The following is a 7,428-nucleotide window of genomic DNA, read 5'->3' as shown; positions in this document are numbered from 1 at the left end:
TACCTTTCCCATAATTTATTTTATTTGTTTATTTTAAAATCTATAATAAAAACAAACCAATTAGCTCTTCCCATTGGAAGGAAAGGGACAGGAAGAATCTCTTTATTTTATTGAATATTTATAAGGCGCCCAATTCTAGGACAGATGCAGCTAAATCTAGAGAGGTAGTGATTTTACCCCCCATGAAGAACAGAAAGGACCCAAGCCTTTCACTTGAAGAGGTGAAAGATGGACTATGAAATGTAATTATTATATAATTAACACCCAAACCCAAGCAGGAGAGAGGATGGTTCAGCATCACCAGTAACTACTTGGGCAAATATAGATTTCAGCATGTTTTTATAAGTTATTTTTTCAGTTTCATCATCTAAATACATACATTGTGTCCTATGGAACAGTTGCTGTAGGCTGATAATGCTATCTTAAGAACAATGGGAGCAATTTAAGTTGATGCTGCTTCAGTTTTCTTCAGTTTTCTTGCATCTTCTTTCATTCCTTCACTTTTAGAAGGTAGAATAGTAAAGAATATTTGTCCTGACCATAAATATATAGTACCCACTAGGCCTGTGCGAAGCGGCTAGTATTTGCTTTGGATTCGGCCGATTTGGGGAGTAGTGATTTGATTTGGTGATTTGAATCACTGTCCCAAATCTGCATGAACCCCCCTCCCCACTGTCCCAGTCCCCACCATGGCTGCCCCGCCCACCCCAGCTCCAGCCCTTTAAGAAAAGAAAACCTGAGAAAAAACCCAGACTCGCTGTTCTTGCCAGCAGGGGGCAATCCCCACTGCTCCCCATTGCCCCATGCCACGTGGGGGGGCTCTGCACAAGCCTCCTGAAGCCCCGAGGCTGCTGTAGGAGTGGTGAGTCCCAGGGTTTTTCTCGTTTATTTTTTTGTTTTTTGTTTTTTTTCCTTAAAGGGTTGGAGCTGGGCTGGGTGGGGCAGCCATGGGGGGGCTGGGAAAGCAGGCAGGGGATGGGGCCTGGCAGGGGCTCCTAATGCTCCCCTCTTCCAGTCTCCCCATCCCCTGCCCCCTACTTACCTGCTCTGAGTACAGCTGTAGCTCCATGCTGCAGGCACCGGGGACTGTCTGAAGCATCAAAGGTCTCCAAATCTCTGAATCGAAGATTTGGAAAGTTTTGAATTGATTCGGACCTTTTAATTGGTCCCCTGATTCGATTTGGATTTGGAGATTCGGCCACCGAATTGGGCTGTATCTCCTCCAAATCGAATCAACACCAAAGCTTCGCACAGCCCCAGTACCCGCTTCCCAACAAACAGTCACTAGAAACCTAAAGCTCATAATGTAGAGCATGAAACTATTACCAACCTGCATTTTTTGACCCTGTAATATTTCAGGTAATTTGTATGTTTTTACTCTTACACTTTACACTTTGTACTCATTGCCTGTTACTTCTCTCAGCTGGAAGCCAGTGAAATCTATGTGGTAAATTTTTCTTCTGACATTTTTCTTATAATTTGCTTTTCTGATTTAAATTAAAGAGATGCATTCAATCATTTCCAATCCACTCCAAGGTCCCAAAAATCTGTTTGAGTTGAGTGTGGGTAATTCCTAAATGAATATTCTTCTCTCAAATTCTACAGAATGAATCTGTAAATAAGATTTACCCTCCCCCTACCTCCTCAAAAGTAATATCTCTCTCAACTAGAAATCATAGAGATAAGCGTATTTTAACATATGATCTCATAATATGATAATTAATGTATCTAAATATAAACTATGTCCTAAATTACTGTCCTTTATGTGACTCTGTTTTCAGTAATCAGCCAGTATCTATTTTTCCCAAGAATTGTGCACAACATGAAAAATTACCGCATGCTTAACTAATGTTTTATTTAGCATTTTCTCAAAGAATAATTGACATACATGCACAATCAATGTTGTCTATACTAACTTAAATTTAGCTGCTTCAGCTCTCATTAATGCAAAAATAATTGCATGAAAATGCTATATTCTGATGGTGAAAAGTTTAAGGAATGAAGCACAATTCCATGCTCAACGTTCTGTTTTAAGGTCACGCAAAATAAACTAGGATTTGTTTTTTGGTTTTTGTATTTGTTTTTAAGAAGGCCCAAGAAGAGCTCAATAACTACAAAATCTGGAATGAACCTCACAGGATTTCCCTTTAATCTGACTATTTAATAGCAGTTGGTTGTGAAATTTGAATTATACTCCCTGATTTTAATGGTTAATCTGTTTAAAAACTATAGAAGCTTAATTGTGACATACGAAAGTCCTTATTTAGGGTAGATTTCTAATTTGATTGCTGTCTGCCCTGCTGTGTAAATAGTCTCTTGGGTGTGGAATTTTAAGAGTATGTGTTCTCCTTTACATTTCACTGTAACAATTCCTCTTTATCCAGTCTCTCCATCCTCGAAGCAAGCCAAGAGCAGACAATAGATACATACTAATGGAGCTGTGTACTTACCATCTGTAAGAGCAGCTGCTCTCCTGCATCTGTACAATATGTTGGAACTGAGAGCTTCACTAATCTGCATAATAAGGAGAAGGCTTATCCTACTCTAGCTAATAATCACGAGCAATCGATGCACTTCATTCCCTCACTGTAGAACACAACAAAGTTTCAATATGTTTACCATATTCTCCAGATATACAGAGGTCAGGCGAGTGGATTGTTCATTCTTCCAGGAGCTAAAAATCATATTCACCGTCTCTTTTGTAATACAAACAAAAAACATAGTTTTACAGTTGTATTTTATAATTTAAACCCAAAAGACAAAGTTCTAACAAACAGATTATAATATCACCTCTTAGAATCAAAGATGCTTTTTTGACTATCCAAAATAGTGAAAGTGTCAGTACTTTAAAAAGTGCTTCCTTTGCAGTCAAAATGTCAAATTTCAGTTGTCATGTGATTTAAAAAAAAAATTATTATTTTTTTTGCCCATTGGCTACAGTTTAAACAAAAGACAATACTGGTCAATTTCTTGTAGTGTTAATTCATCACACAAAACACTTGTAGAACATTGTACAAATGCCCCTTTTCTAGCTATCATGCATAAGTGGGAAAAATTTAATATATACAGCCATTTTTAAACTGAAGGTTCTGTCAATGAGCATGACTCCCATGTAGGCAGAACTAACAGTATATTACACTGAGGAGCAACAGAATGAGATGGAAAATAGGCAGACAGTAGAGTGATGAGCAGCATTTATTTTCATTTCATTTATGATACCAGGATGATATGTATTTCTCATTTCTACCAATATTCTGTAGGCAGCAATGGTGGTAGTTGCAAAAACAATGAGGACAATTCTATAAAAAAGTCAAGTTGAAGTGGCAAAATATCTATATTCTTGCTACAAAAAGCACTTAAAATAAAAGCTATTCACAATCCCTTCAGAATCAATTGCACTTGTATATGCTTTCTCAAATTAATGACAATTTAGCTTAGAGAACACATAACAAAAATACGATTTTAAAGCAAAATTGAAGGAGATGACATTTACAATGTTGAATTAGCATACAGTCATTGTATACATAGCTTATATCTATCTTATTTCTAGCTGTAGCAATATTTACATAATGCAGCACTGATCAGTGGAATGCAAGGAAATAGGTCATTAATGCAGGATAATGGGGACCAAGTATTGTAGGATAAATTGTTTCCAAAAGTAAATAAAGTAGCTTGCTCAGCAATAGTTTCTACTTTTAATCATTATTTTGCCAGCTTAAACCCTCACCTTCCAGTGTGGGATGGAAGTAACTTTATTAAGGAGAGGAATTCCTTCCAGCTAAAATCAATATTTCTGAATGGATACAGCAGTGCAAGACTAAGGTCCTGACAACTCTGGGAAATTACATTAGTCAGTGTTTCAGAAAAGTCTTATGCTGTGTCAAGGAAAATAGAAATAGACCTCCTCTTCCCACCCGTCTCGCTGACCTGCCCATACAGCGGTGCAATTAAATAGAGAGCAATGCACCAGATGAGATTTCCGAACCATTTCTACTTCTTCATGTTAAAGCTTTATGCTCCTGCATGTCAGAAACAATATACTCTATTTAAAATAATTACTAAAGAGATTCTGGGACCAGACAACTTGCCATCATTGGATACCTCAAGGAAGAGTACACCTAGGGCAGGGAAATGTCTGGTACTGGCAAAAAGTATCTGCCTGGATTTTCATCAAACATTCTTTCTCACAATATAAAAATTTCTAACCTGCTATATGACAAAGGAGAGAGAGAATGTGAAAACTATAGGGAATGGGGACAAAAAGTGAAGCTTTCCATCCTCTTATCCACTTGTCTCACTGCTGTATATCTGGCGAATATGATAAACATTGAAACTTTGTGTTCTAAAGTGAGGGAATGAAGTGCATCAATTGCTTGTGATTCCTTCTGCTTTCCATCCTCTTATTCACCTCACTCATTTTGTTGCCACTTGTCTTCTATAAGCAATGGTTTTCAAGCTTGTCCATACTGGCACCTGTTCAAACTCCAACCTTCTCCTGGGAAGCTCCACTCTCCTGTTTCAGCAAAATAGGACAGGTACTGGCTCTGACCCTCTGACACCCATTGAAAATCCCACGCTGTCAGACATCAAACTGAGAACCCTTCAATTGTATTATAAATTACAATTAGTTCAGGGAACATGTACTGTAGTTTTTTGGTGCTACTTAGTACAGATAATAAATCATAAAATAATAACAAGAAGAATTGTTTCTGAACTCTGTGGACTGTCTCTTTCAGTCTTTCATAGTCTCAACTTACTTTAAATAAATGGCAAATGTTTTCTTCTGCAAATGGGTTAGCAGGACACATGTAGGGGTTTCCTTTCATTAACAATGTAAAGAAACATAAGAACTAAGAAAGAGAGAGTGGGTGAACTCAAAGCGGGTGGGACATGTACTTATAACAGTACTTAAGCAAGTGGCTGAATATAAAATTACTGTGATTAGTTGAAATACAGGTTTCAATATTTACTTCATTGAACTGGGAAAGAAAACTTTTTTTTTTTTTTATGAGAACACATGAATGAGACCCCAGAATAGGCTGTAGTTTGGTAATGGCACTCACCTAGGCTAGACACAGACATTCAAAAAGCCTGAGCCTGAATTGGTTCAATCTTTGCAGGTTAGTCTAACTTGCCTAGGTTAAATCGATTTACAAGTGCACAGACATTTCCTCTGGACTGAGGAAATGCAGGCACATGCCTGCAGTGGCTCAGGGTAGAAGCTTGTGGGTGACAGAGCAGCCCTCCCTTCCCTTCCACAGTTCTGAGCTGAGGTGGGCATGGCCAGGTCCCAGCAGGATGCTCTGATAAGGAAGGATGTAAACCCCCACCCTGCCTGCACAGTCCCAGACTTTTCCCTGCTCACTACTCAAAGGGCAGGAGTGTTGCTAGCCCCCAGCTAGCACTCTGAGGCAAAGGGGGTTGTGCAGTGCATGCATCTATTGATGATACTGAGCTTTTCCATCTCCCTCTCCCTGCTTCTTCATACTGTCTGCAAACCTGACAGGTGAGGAGCCAGCAGGGAGCTGATAACACAGCGTTTAGCAGCCCATCAAGAAAACAAAAGCCTCTTTCATTAGTTTAAGCTGTTCTTAAACAGCTTTTTCCTAGGAAGGAAAGGAGAGACATTACCAGCTGACCTGTTGATTAGCTCCAAAAAGCCCTAAGTGGACACTGTTCTGTCTGCCTTTTTCCTGTCCCAGTGAAATTGGAGATACATACACAGACACTTCTCAGCATTAGCTAGCATACTATATGCCTAGGGTCTGTGCTATGGGAGGGGAGGGGGATCCCTGCTCGAGCAGCAAGTGGCAAGGGAGGGGGAAGCCAGGCAGACCCTGCTGTGCCTGCAGTCTCTGCCAGAGCTCTGGCTAGGAAGCAGAGGGGTGGGGCCAGCCTTGCTCTCTGAAGCAGAGAGCATAGCCCAGCCCAGCCCAGCCCAGGGCTGCAAAGCATCTAGGATGCTGGGGGTATCTGATTTAACTTCAACCAGGAAGGGGTCTGGGACATAAACAGGTTTGATTCAAATCAGTTAAGTCTGATACTACATTCAGCCAGGTTCATCTTAAATCAGTTTCAGCCATTTTGTAGATGGTTTATGTGTACTACACTTATTTTCTGTTATAAGTTTAAACCAGTTTCTGATCACTTAAACCGGTTTATGTGTAATGTCTGTCCCTAGCCCTAGTATGCGAAGACTCAGCTTTACTGGTTCTAGAAAGCGCATCTATCTCCTGCTGTCCAAGAATTATGCAAAACCTACATGTGTAAAGTCCTAGATATACAAAAGAACTGGCAGAGCTTTTTGATTTCAATTACATTTTTGTTTAGTAAAACAGGAGGCTTCTAGTATACTGGGATAAGTCCCAGATCAGCAAAGGGCAGAAAAATAGAATGAAGTAATGTTGTCTAAGAAAATATTAGGAGAGTAATTTTGATACATCATTGCCTTCCACCACAATACTTGTTGCAGACAGTCAATGGGTACATCTACATGTTCATTAATATGCCCTAGTTACTGTGCTTTAAGTTTAGTACTTGGTTAACAAAGTACTAATTCAATGCGTAGTAACTCATGCTACTGTGCAGTAGCTCCGGTGCATTTTTTTTTTTAGTGATGCTTACTGCATAGTAGCATAATAACACTGCACAGTAGCATATTAGCACGGTTTTTGACCGGCACACTACTGCGCAGTATTATTAGGCTACTGCACAGTAAGTGTCTTGTGTAAATGTGCCCAGTAAGTGGCAGCTTAAGACCCCAGTGAGATCATGGTTGAGTTTCCAAGTGGCTGTTTCAGGAAGTTCAATAAATTGGCAAATAAACTGGACAACCATTGTGCTTCCAATCTTATTCTGCCTAGCATAGCACTAAGCTATTGTTTTTCCAGAAGCTTCTGCAAATTACAGTACCTTAAGTGCCAATTAAATGAAAGCTCTTGTTGGAGTTCTTGTTTGATAATTTCTTTTCCTTGAACTGGATCTAGATAGAAGGGGCAATGAGTACCTAGAGCTTACGTCTATTACTAGAGTATATTTTAATAGATCAGCAATCAAGCAGGAAATTACTGATAAGCCGTGCAATCATTATAAAAAGCATGATGTCTATGGTAGTCTACAACATCGACACCTCCAGTGACAAGGCTTATATACTTTGGAATAAGTAAAACTACAAGCTGCTACTCCAATTCCAATAGTATTTTGACTGCACAGTGTAAAAGCCATATAATGGTTGTGGTGTAGATATTAGGGGTGTACAAAGCAGGCCTTATTTGACTTGGATTTGGATTTGGCCTGAATCAGGGACAGTGATTCAATTAGTTGATTCAGATCTCTGTCCCTGATTTGATTCAGCCGAATCTGAAGTTTCGATGCTGATTCAGAGAATCGGTGATTCGGACAAAGGCACAGCTTTAAAAGTTTTTTTTC

Source organism: Alligator sinensis, unplaced genomic scaffold (genome assembly GCF_000455745.1).
Source record: "Alligator sinensis unplaced genomic scaffold, ASM45574v1 scaffold321_1, whole genome shotgun sequence".
NCBI lineage: Eukaryota > Metazoa > Chordata > Crocodylia > Alligatoridae > Alligator > Alligator sinensis.
This window is presented reverse-complemented; position numbering follows the sequence as displayed.